At 34.8% G+C, this 13,060-nt stretch overlaps 1 long non-coding RNA gene across 1 annotated transcript in view; it reads left to right on the forward strand.

Moving 5' to 3' along the window:
* Window positions 1-3,297: 3,297 nt before the first annotated feature.
* The window catches only part of LOC125095242 (uncharacterized), a 195,058-nt gene continuing 185,295 nt past the window's right edge, over window positions 3,298-13,060 (forward strand). Inside the window, exon 1 of the long non-coding RNA XR_007125825.1 lies at window positions 3,298-3,408. This is a non-coding gene — a long non-coding RNA (uncharacterized LOC125095242). The remainder of the gene's footprint in view (window positions 3,409-13,060) is intronic.

Genomic DNA, 13,060 nt, shown 5'->3' on the forward strand with positions numbered 1-13,060 from the left:
TAACCTTGTAAATATAGATTACACAAGGTTATTGAGTAATTTTAATTACCATGCAATAAAAATTTATAGTGAAGTCACTGTGGAATCAAAGCAAAGTTGGCTTCAATGGTCTTTTTTTTTTTTTTAAGATTTTATTTATTTATTTGAGAGAGAGACAGTGAGAGAGAGCATGAGCAAGGAGAAGGTCAGAGGGAGAAGCAGACTCCCCATGGAGCCAGGAGCCCAATGTGGGACTCGGTCCTGGAACCCCGGGATCATGACCTGAGCCGAAGACAGTCGTCCAACCAACTGAGCCACCCAGGCGTCCCGGCTTCAATGGTCTTAATGGAAGCATTATCAAGTTATCACAGGCCAATAAAGCCCTCTGTCAGATGTAACTAATAGGTCATCAGTTAGTCTGGGTATCCTCTCTTAGGGACAGAGTGGAAAACACTGATAAATTATAATTTGTCTGCCTCCCACCCTTCTTTTTTCCTCCAGATTTCAACTGTTCTCCTCAGAAAACATAATACTCCTTCAGAAGATAAACATCAATAATAGTAATTTTATTTTTCATTTAGATCAATCATAATCATTTTATGATTCTATCTTGGAAAACATTCAGAAGTAAGTCTCTGTCACATATCCACAGAGACACTCATTTAATTTATTTTTTATTTTGATTAGGGTATAGTTAACATACAGTGTTGACTTAGTTTCAGGTATAAAATATAGTGATTTCAGGAGTTTTATACATTACTCAGTGCTATTCAGGTAAGTGTACTCTTTTTTTTTAAAGATTTTATTTATTTATTCATGAGAGACAGAGAGAGAGAGAGAGGGAGGGAGAGGGAGAGGCAGAGAGAGAAGCAAGCTCCCCGGAGAGCAGGAAGCCCGATATGGGACTTGATTCAAGGACCCCAGGATCATGACCTGAGCCAAAGGCAGGCTCCTAGGCATGTGTACTCTTAATCCCTGTTACCTGTTTCACTCATCTCCCCCACCTACTCCCTTCTGGTAACCTTTCTCAGATTATAACTAAGAGTCTGTTTTTGGTTTGTCTCTTTTATTCCTTTGTTCATCTGTTTCATTTCTTAAATTCCACATATGGGTGAAATCCTGGTATTTGTCTTTCTCTGACTGACACAGAGACTTATTTTAATGTAATCTTTTGAAGCAAACAGAGAAAACCATGTGCAACAGAAAAGATAGGGCTAATCAGAGCTCAGATATAATAATATAACCTTTTAAAATTGTTATAAAATATTATGTCATTAGGAATTATATGCTCCCTAAAAATATAGGATATGAATTGGATGAACATTGTGCAATTGATAAAATATTTGTGTACATGCTTATATCATGTTTGTCATAATCATGTAGATAATGTACCAGAAGAAACAGTTTTAACAATTATTAACTTTAGGTAGTTGAAATTTTGTGACTTCCGTTACTTCAGTTTTCTATATTAATGTTAATATTTTCTTTTTATTTATTTATAATTATTTACTTATTTGTTGCTTTTATTAAGTTCAATTAGCCAACATATAGTAATCAGTTAGTTTTTGATGTAGTGTTCAGTGATTCATTAGTTACATATAACACCTAGTGCTTATCAGATCACGTGCCCTCCTTAATGGCCATCATGCAGTTACCCCATCCCCTACCCTCTTCCCTTCTGCAACCCTCAGTTTGTTTCCTGGAGTCCAAAGTTTCTCATGGTTTGTCTCCCTCTTTAATTTCTTCCCATTCCGTTTTCCCTCCCTTACCCTATGGTCCTCTGTGCTATTCCTTATATCCCACATATTAATGAAACCATATGATAATTGTCTTTATTTAATGAAAAATTCAAGTAATTATCAGGCTTTATTTTGTATTAGGTTTTACATTTGTCATTTTTTAAAAAGATTAAACTCTAACAACCCACATACTTGTTATGTTTCTTTACCTAAAGATAAACTTTATTCTTATATATGGATTTCCACTGTATGTTAACTAAATTAGGTGAACTTATTCTGTGAGAAATGAATCCATAAATTAAAAAAAAAGAATTAGCAATTATTTTGATGAGTATTTTGCCCTTTAGCCTGTTTAGATTCTTAGAATATTTAGAGTCATCTAAATATGTGAATTCATACAAACAATTCAACAAGTAAAATATTCTACCATTTACTTTTTTGGTAGGATTTGAATGGTATTGGAATTGATATCCAGACCTTATTTTTTTATATTTGTATTACAAATGATAAAAAGAATAATACTATGTTCTAACACTAATACAATGGATGAGGACAAAAGGGTAGCTAATAATACAGCTTCAACATTTTTTTTTCCTAAAAGCTTTATTCAGACCTCTAGGGGCATCAAAAAAGCATGATGTATACACTTTCATTGGTGAATATTCTTTGTGTCCATATAGTTGCCATTTGCAGAAAATGGCATCGTTTGGAAAATTATCTCGAGTATAAAACATTGTAAATAATAGTTTATTTTGTTGCCAAAGCTTCAAAAGCTGTTGATACAATTAGTGATCACATTCAATTACTTTAGTCCATTATTTATGAAAGCAACCGAATATGCACACACCCATGAGCGCGCGCACACACACACACACACACACACACACACACAATTTTACAGATAGTTTTAGTTATAATTACTAAACCAAACAACCCCACAGTTACATAATAAGGTAATTTGCTTATACGTGTTAAAGTAAAGAGAAAAGATTGGAAAACAGTGATGAGATCATTATTCAGAAAAATGGAGCAAAAGAAGTTTTGACAGAAAGAAGCATGGTCAATGCAATTGTGGTTTTCTATATTTTAAGGGTGTATGGATTTTTTAATTTAGGGAGAATCTATTAATAGTCAGCCCTATAATATAAGTTTAAATGTATGAAATAATGGGGATATGAGAATGTATCTTTTGCATTAGTATATATTTTCTATCAAAATTGCCATTAAGGCTAATTCTGTAATTAGGACAATTAAAATTCCTAGATGAAATGAAACTAGAACTAAAGTAAAGAAGGTACAATGCTGATTACCAATGGAGAAGATAATAAATATCATTAAAATTAAAAATGAAGTCATGGTAGCTACCTAAAGGAGAGAAACGAAGTCCACACAGATCTGGTAGGTTTCCAATAGGCTACCAATTGTGCATCCCCACTCAAGAGGTAGTCGGTTTATCCATTCCTCAAATCCAGTCTGACCATTAATTGATAGAAAGAAACAGAAGTGCCAGTGGATGAGTTCTCAGCCCAGAATGAAAGTGGCTTTACAGCTTGTACTTGCACTTCTGGAACACAGCAACCATGTGATCAAGCCCAAGAAAGCCTGTGAGATGCTAAGAAATGATGAAGGGCTGTTGCTGTCTCTCCCTGTTGAGGCCGTCGCAAACTGCCAAGCAACTCACCACCAACAGGTGAGGGAGCCCAGCTGAGTGAACAGTGAACTCTTCCCCTGTGTCCAAACTGCCATTTTACAGCATTTGGATTAAATGCTGCTGCTTTTAAGCCACTGATTTTTGAGAATTTTTTGTTGTTGTTGTGCAGTAAATGCTAAATGATGAAAAAAAGGAAAGGAAAGGATATCATAATTAGGATGCTACCATAAGAAAAACCTAAAATACATGGACTTGGCTTTGGGGCTGAGCTGTTATTGGCAGATACTAGAAAAGCAGCACAAAAACTGTTAGAAAAATAGTGAGCGCTCCATTAGTGGAGCCTAAAAAAGTGGTGAGAAAATTGCTATAGCAGGCAAAACAAAATCTCTTGACCCTGATATTTTTAATTGATGTTGGCAAATAATAAACAGTTTGTATTCACTGCATTTGAACACAAATTGTCTAGGTCTACAAAGTGGTGCCGCAGAAGCTCCAAATTCTTTCTTTTCCATAATAACACTGAAAAACAACATTGAAAAACAGGCAGAAACTGTCAGAACCAACTTTGTCAGAATCACAGAAAACAGTCACAGGTTTACAGCAATGAAGCAGACACCGAATCAATAAAAAGCAATGTGAAAATGGTGGGAAAGTCTTTTGGTATTTTTATATATCCTTTCCCCACTCTGTCTCCGGCTCACCAACGGTCTTGAAGATAGCATGCCACATTCCTAGTGTGGAACCCTGGAACCTGGTTTTAGAGCGATAAGGGCAGATGTTATTTGCAAATTTTGGGGTTCATCTCTTCTAAGCTTTCTGGGGGATTGATACGAGGTGCTCATCTCTGATGTGCCTAATTCGGAACTCATTCGTCACAAAGAAGAGGTGGGCATTGCCCAAAAATATGATAGGTGAACAAAAACTTAGAACTGTCTGAAGCAAAAAGAATACATTTGAGACATATATACAGCAGTTTGCCTAAAGCCTGAGAGACAAATCTATCTGGGGAAGTAGTTTCTTTGGGAAATTAGGGTATTCAAAAGTGCCAATGTATACTACAGAGTTTAGAATGCCATGTGCCTGCCGAGGGAAGGACACATGCTAAGAAAGACCTGAAAAGTATTTATGACCTGGGAAGACCCTATATAGAATGCTAAGTGTAGCACCCCTGAGAAACAATGGCATTGGGTGAGAAATTAAGTTTTCATTTGTATGGAAGGTTAAATTTATAGAAAAAATTCTAGTACAGTGCATTTTATAATTCTGAATTACAAAAATGTAAATGGATATCTTGCATCTAGTAATGGATATCTTTCATACAAAAAATGTGGAATATGTCCAAGATCCAAAAACAAGGAGAAAGAGAAAATCAGAAAAGTGGGAGAGAGCTTAAGGATCTCCTATTTGTCAAGACAGGTCTTGGTAGATCTTTGTAACCTGACATATGGCCTCTAAACACTTCATATAAAATAAGAATTTTTTAAGAATAAGAATTAAAGGCTGTGAATAAAGCAAATAGTGGAAGGTTAAATGAAAGACACTACCAAGGAAGACCCCTTGAAGGATGGAGGGAGTCTTAGACCAATGTCAGATGACTGCTGGAGACCTGGGAACCTCATGGAGGCTGGACTGATTGGGGACCTCCTGGCTGAACAAATTTACCACATTCAGCTATTAAAAATCAGACAGGAAACAATGAAAAATTAAAAACGGATAATTGGTGGAACACATGGATGATACTTGGATTCTGAAACCTGTATGTCAATGAAGTAAATAAAAAAAATAATGACTATCTCATACTGTCCCTACACCAGTTTCTGTAGAACATGAGTTTCAAATCAGAATTTATAAAACACAATAGTAAATCCACTTATGAGCAAAATTCATCGGAAAAAGCAAACTGAAAAGGAGTTTCACAAAGGCTGCATGTATCAAAATTATCAGCTGTAACATAAAAGAAGCATAATTAAAAGAACAAAAGAAATTATATATCAAACACTAGCAAATATATTGCTTGAAGTAATTAATATATTTTCTAGAAATTAAAACCTAAAATTTTAAGTAAAAAACAGTGTACACAGTAAATATACTAAACACAGATAGAGAGATTAACTGAACTAAAATTCAAAGTTAAGTAAAAATAAGCAGATTAAAAAGAGATTAAAAAAACATGAAAACTGCTGAAATATTCAAAATGGAGTAGGTTCTAATTGTGGAACCAGAATGGAAGAATGGAGAAGAGGATAATAGGTAGGCAAGGGGAAATATTGAAGGTGTTATACATAAAAATACTTTAAGGATTGGTGAACAACACAAATCATCTAAATTAGAAAACACAATAGAGGGAAGAGATATGACTGGGGAAGAGATACATCTAAAAGTCTTGCAGAAAATTGTAGGAAAACAAAGATAAAGAGGAGAACACCAAAACGTCAGACAAACCATATAGATGACTGAACATAGGGTAATAATTAGATTGGCAAAGGACTTCTCAAAAGAAAATGGACCCAGAAGACTGAAATAATATGTTCAAAACAGTGGGGAAAAAAATCAATATAAAACTGCTATACCCAGTGAAACTATTTTTTTTGAAGAATAACACTGGATAATGATGTTTTCAAATAAGCACATATTGAGAGTAAACACAATTACAGAAAAATATTCACTTCAGGAAGGAGAAAATGCAGGAAGGAAGGCCAGAGAGGTTGCACAAACATTAACTGCCTAAAACAAAAAAATAGTTGTTTACAATTTATGGCATAAGATAAATCACATAAAATAAGAACCTATAAGTTATAAGAGAATGACTGGCATTTGAGTTCTAGAGTTAACCTTGCACTTTGTTAAATATGTATGTTGTTATTTCCACTGTAAAATGAAATAATAGAAATGAGATTAGTCAGTCAAGAGGTCTTTCTGCTGACTGTATGGGAGCATTGTATCAGACCAACTTTCCCACTGAGAAACAAACAACAAATAATGGCTAGATAGAATCGTGCAATAGCAGCAAATGGAATTTTAGAGTTATTGTGGGCTAATAAAACCACATAGGATTTGAGTGACCAGATTCCGAAGAAAAGGCAGCACACTGAGGTGATGCCATATTCACTTTAACCTTCTCACATGGAGACTGTGGCAACTTTTGGATCACAGAACAACATGAACTTCTTACTGGCGCTGGTCCTTCACTTGCCAGACATCATTTATGGCTTTTGAACTTGATGTATCTTCTGGACCTTTCCTGAAACATAATCATCTGCTGGGTTTTTGTATCTTAATTATTATATCCATTCCAGTATACCCAATTTGTTGTGACCTTTAATCCCATAATTACCAGCTATCACAGAATTCCTGGCACTTTGACCTTCCTTAGTGTGGGGACCATTGTTTTCTCTCTGTTTCATGGAACTATCATAGCAGCAAGTTTGGATTATCCCTTTGGCTTATAGCTAGGTGCTAAATCTTCTTTCTTGAGACTGTTCCAAATCAATTACCTCATGTTCAAGGGAAGAGGGAATGCTTGTTCTTTTCAGGGAGTGATAGCCTTATTTGGCAGATTCAGAATTTAAGAATTTTGGCTTATGGACTCAGATATTGCCATCCATTTGTCAGAGTCCTGTTCTTTCGAAAGCAAAGTTCTGACTTTGGTGCAGTGTATCTGCTTTGATTAGGATTTAAACATTTTGGAGCTGAGGTTTCTTGATGAATAACTATTTGCTCTGACACTCAGTTCTCTCTGCCTTCCTCCTCAAGACAGGCTCCTTGTGTGCTGTCAATGAGACAGTTTGGCTTTCATAGCAGGCTTTCAATTGCCAGTTAATCTCACTCAGATTTGCATTATCTTTCCCTAGTGTGTGAATCTAATTTAGCAATAGCCTTCTACATCCATAGTCTTTTTAATTTTTCTGTTACTGCATGACAATATCATTCAAGGTTAGAATGTAGTTTAAAATGGCAAATACGCATTATGTTATAGTTTGTGTGAATCAGGAACTGAGGTGTGGAAGTTGAATCCTCTGTTTAAGATAGTCCGAGATTGCAGTCAAATATAGGCTGGGCTTCAGTCTCATCTGGAGGCTTGACTAGGGCAGGAGCTGTTTTCTTCTTTGCATTGTTGTTAGCAGCATTCATTTCCTTGCAGATACAGCACTGAGCTTCTCTCTAGATATTTGTAGTATCTCATGGCTGGAGGATGCCCTCAGGTCCTAGAGGTCATCAGCAGGCTCCTCCATATGAAATTCCTCAATATACAGCTTCCTCCTTCATGGCAGAAAAACAAAAACAAAAACAAAACAAAAAACAAGCAAGCACTAGCCAGATGGGAGCTATGATCTTATGTAACAATCATTTTATTATGTATATGTTGTCATGTATATAGTATCACCTTTGGCATATTCTGTTGATTAGAAGCAAGTGAAAGGCCCCACTTACACTCGGGGAGGGGATTACACAAAAACATGAACAATAGGATATGAAGATAAATGATGGCCCTCTAAGAGTCTACACACCACTCTAGGAATACACTTTAACCCATGATTTTCAAATACTTTATACATTGTACCACCTTGTACATACCTTTCCACCAGTATAGTAATGACTCTTCCTTACTTGACTAATTGCTAATTTTAACATACCCCTGGATTCTGTCCTCAGCTGCCTTCTTTCTTCTCTGTCTCTGTTCATGTATAAGCTTCTAATGCCTGTACATACTGACATCCTCCCTTCATCCACACCCCTGTATCCAACTGTTTATTGAGAATCCTGCTTGCAGTCTAGCACACATCTTAAGCCCGCATCCTCAAAACATAACATGTGGTCTCCTTACCACTGTTGTGTTTCCATAAAACTGGTTCATTGACAATATTCTCCATCTCTGTAAATGTTATCACTGTGTCTCCAGTTTCCCACACCAGAATCAATGATATTATCCTTGATCTCTCTCTTCCTTCATTCTCTGCATAAAATACATTAGGAAGTATTGTAAGCCCTATCTGTGAATTATAACCAAATTGTATCAGTTCTTACAACTACCATCATCATCTTTATTCCGGAAGTCTGGCTAAAGATTCTAATTGCTCTTTATCTACTCATATTCTTTCCTCCAAGAATCTCTTTGTTATAATTAAGCCAGTTTGATATTTTTAAATGATAAATGTTATCTCTTACTCTCAGACCATCACTTCAATTCTCCATCATCTTTGAATAAAATTCAAATTTCTTAGCATAGTTTACATGGCCTAAATTATCTGCACACTGTTTGCCTCACCAACCTCATCTCCTTTCCTTCCAGGCTAACTCTGTTTCAGCATCTCTGGCTTTTTACATATTCCATAAAAATGCGAGTTTGTATTCAACTTGGAGCCTGTGGAAAGACTGATAACAGAATCTCAGCATCCATCCTTTCCTTCTTCCTTTCTGTAATATCACCACCTGAATTGTGGTAGTAACGGGTTTGGCGGCTGCAGACTATATTCTCAGTCTCTTTATTGAATTGTGACCAAATTCAGACCAGTGTAATGTGAACAGAAGTGATAAATATATCACTTTCATGTCATCTCCATAAAGATTGCTGTCTTGTGCTTTTACTCTTTATACTTGCATGAAACGGTGAGGACTGAACAGTCTTGGGAGCCTGAGGATGACAGAGCCACACAGGAAGGCCTGGACCACAAATCTTCGAGTTTTCACTAGAGAAACAAACTTCTGTCTTATTTAAGTCACTGTAGTAGGAGTTTGCTTGCCTAGAAAGCTGTTTCCCCCAAACTTTGCATAACCCTACTTACATCTGTGAGGAAATAGCCTCTTTTTTTTTTTTTTGAAATATCCTCTTAAATGGGACTTCTGTCCCTTCACTGTTCTCAGAAGCCCTTTATTCATTCACACTAGTTGAAATGACCTGGTGGTTTTGTTTGCTTTTTATTTTGCAAATGCAAAGAGAAAAGAAAAAAAAAAATCTCATGTGCCTTATTTACTTACCCCTGTTAACTTAGCAGTCACAGACCCAGAGTGTATACTCATTAATTTTTTTTTAATGTGGTTGGACAGTAACTATCTTTTACTGGTGATTTTCCTAACAAAGCAAATAAAGTATGTAGTGATTTAAGCAGTAAACTATGTTATGGATTCTGTTTCTTTCTTAATAGCTAAGTGCTAATACTGGATTTTTGGATAATTATCTGAAATAGGATTGTGCTTTGTTTTTCACATATATTCCTAGAAATATTTAAATATGTGAGAATTAATAAAGTAGATGGAAAATAGTCAAAATGTATTTTATGGAATTTACTATTTTAAAAAATGGCCTAGTATATTTTTATAGTATGTTTCCATTATTTACTTGTATACATTTTAAAATGTACTAAATCTTCTGCATAGAAAAAAAATATTGTTGGGTATAATTTCACTCTGAGGAAGCGTCCTAACTTCAGTACAAGGTCTATTTTTTTTTTTTCCTGGGAATTTTATAAGGAAGTTCTTTATTCTGTCAGAGGAAGCAGAATAAAATGTTCCCCTATTTACCATCATACACAGAAAATAATCTGCCTACCAGAGAACATTGATAATGGCAAATGGAATATAGCCAGAAAACCAAACATGAATGCCAGTGCTCAGATAGAGAAATGAATGAAAAGCTATAGCACTCCAGGGTCATTCCTATTCTCTAATAAATTGTTCAGTAATATTTTTCCCGAGGATAATGGCAAAAAAGAAATCCTCTTTTAGAAATCAATGTTACCGGAATGATGCCTTGAGAAAGGATGTAAGCAATGACAAATTCTCCAACTGTAGCCCCGTAAAAATAATTCTGGAAAATGAGTCATTATTCGTTCACATATCCTATGTTAAAAAGAAATGATCAAAAATCAAATGGAGAATATATACAAGAACAGAACATAAACTAAATGTTATCATTGGTTTCTTAGTGAAGACATAGTTGATGTTGTCTGAGTTGCACTGTACAGTTTTTTACAAGTAGATTGGGTTTTCAAGCTGCTATATACAAAAATATTTTATTTATATTCATATGTGGTTAAGTAAAATTACATAGAATTATTACATATAATTTTACACACACACACACACACACACACACACACACAAGGATTTGATAGGTTCAGGGGCCCACCAAAGGAAAAAAGTATAACCAGCAGGTGGGTATAGTGTACTCAGTTATTGAGAGATGCTTTGACAGGTTTGTATGCAGGGAAAGCCCCTGACCACAGGAATCTGTTGAGAGGTTGCTGGGGATCCAAGAGGAGCTTAAGTGTCTAGGTGATACAGCTCAGCAGCACAGCAGGGAGTTTCTGGGTCAGAGCACTTTGAAGGAAAGCAGTGGCTTGAGGCCATTATGGCCCCAGAAGCTAGCAATAGCTAGCAGTTTGGGGTGAGGTTTCATGGTTGGTTCAAAGCAGGTAGGCTATACATGGTTAAAAATCTTGTTTGGGCTATTGTTAACATATGTGGATTTGTAAACATCTAAATTTGCCACCGGTGGCCTTTTGAGCAAACGAATCTCAGCCTGCAGTATAGAAACTAATGTGTTCAGACCATTATCATTTGTCTCAGTTATGTAGCACATACATAGTTCTTTCTGTTTTTCTTTCTATCATCTATATATCCAAGTCCTATTGCAGAATGCGGCTTCAGAGATTCTAAACAAAATTTTTGTCATATCTATTAGGATCATGATTTTTAAAACAATGCTGTAGTTATTTTTATGTTGAGATACTTGGCCTAGATAAGCACTGAGTTATTACTTCTCCACTATTATAAAAATGTAATTGCCTAAGATTTTTATGACATTTAATTTGCCAACAGTATCATTTGTGAACTCCCCAAATCCTCTAAAATTATAATTCTAGTCCTAGTAATGCTTTCCTAGAGAAATAAGGTAAGATGTTGGAAATATTTTCTAACATCAGAGCATTCAAACTTAGTACTCTTTATGATAACAGAAATTGAAAACAATCAATTTGCAACAAGGATATGTACAGTAAGGTATATTATGGAAATAATGCACTGTACAACATAATCTCATTAAAATATTGAGAAAATATTTCCTTTATATTCTAAGTTCAGGGAATCACAGACATTTTCTGTTTTGTTCTTATTATATAATAAGTCCTAGAAATTGTGTTACATAGTAGGCCTCCAGTAAATAATGAAAGATGGATACCATCTCCTGTATAAATTTCATAGAAAATAAGCCAATAAAATATTACAGAATGTCAAAGATTATGATTTATGGGATTATATATTATTTTTTATTTCATTATTATATTTTACAACAATTTTTAAAAATTTACAACTGTATGAATTAACTGAACCTTACAAAAACGATTAAAACCAATCTAGAGTTACTAAGCTGGGGGTTGATGTGGTTTTTCTGTAAAGGGTAAGATAGTACTATTTTAAGCTCTTGGAATTTATGATATCTGTAGCAACTGCTCACGTCTGGTCTGGTAACAGCATAGTAGCCATAGATAGTATGTAAATGAAAGAATATGGCTGTGATTCTGAGACCAAGAAGTTTTGTTTTGTTTTGTTTTTGCATTCTTTTCATGCTTTGTTAAGATAATTGACATATATATTATAGAATTTTAAGGTGTTCAATGTGATGATTTAATACACACATATATTTTGAAATGATAACCACATAAGTTTAGTTAACATATCACCTCACATAATTAAAATTTTTGTGTATTGAGAAAACATTCAAAATCTACTCTCTTAGCAACTTTCAAGTATATCATATAGTATTGGTAGTTATAGTCACCATGCTGAGTATTTGTTCCCCAAAACTGATCCTTTGGTTTGTTATCATTTAAGTGAGATCATGCACTATTTGTCTTTCTCTGACTTATTTCACTTAGCATAATGCCTTCAAGGGCTTTCTATGTTATCACAAATGGCGGAAGTCCTTCTTTTTTATGGTTGAAGAATATTTTATTTCATATATATGCCATATTTCTTTATCCATTCACCCACTGACAGCCAATTAGGTTGTTTCCATATCTTGGCTATTGTGATTAATACAACAATAAACACTGGAAGGATGATATCTCTTTGATACCATGTTTTCATTTCCTTTATATATACACAGAAGTAGGATTGCTGCATCATATTTTCATTTGTTCTCTTTTTATTCCCCTCAGGAATCTCCATACTGTCTTTTGTAGTGACTATACCAATTTAAATTCTCACTAACAGTGCAGAACTGTTCCCTTTTCTCTACATTCTTGCCAGTACTTATTATCTCATCATTTTGATAATAGCCATTTTTAACAGGTATAAGGCAATATCTCACTGTGATTTTGATTTGCATTTCCCTGATGATTAGTAAGTATCTTTCATGTACTTATTGGCAACTTCTGTATGTTCCTGAGAAAAATGTCTGCTTAGGTCCTCTGCCCATTTTTTTTCTTGGATTATTTGTATATTGCTATTGAGTTGGGTAAATTCCTTATATATTTGGGAAAATAATCCCTTATCAGCTAAAAAATTTACAAATATTTTCTCCCATTATTTAAGTTAACTTTTCATTTTCTTGACCATTTCTTTTGCTGTGCAGAGGCTTTGTTTGATGTAGTTGCACTTATTTTTGCTTTTGTTGCTTGCACTTCTGTCATCATAACCCCCAAAATGGTGCCAAGACCAATGTCAAGGAGACTTTTCTCCTGTATTTTTTCAC

The sequence above is a fragment of the Lutra lutra genome, chromosome 3 (assembly GCF_902655055.1).
Source record: "Lutra lutra chromosome 3, mLutLut1.2, whole genome shotgun sequence".
NCBI classification, from domain to species: Eukaryota; Metazoa; Chordata; class Mammalia; order Carnivora; family Mustelidae; genus Lutra; species Lutra lutra.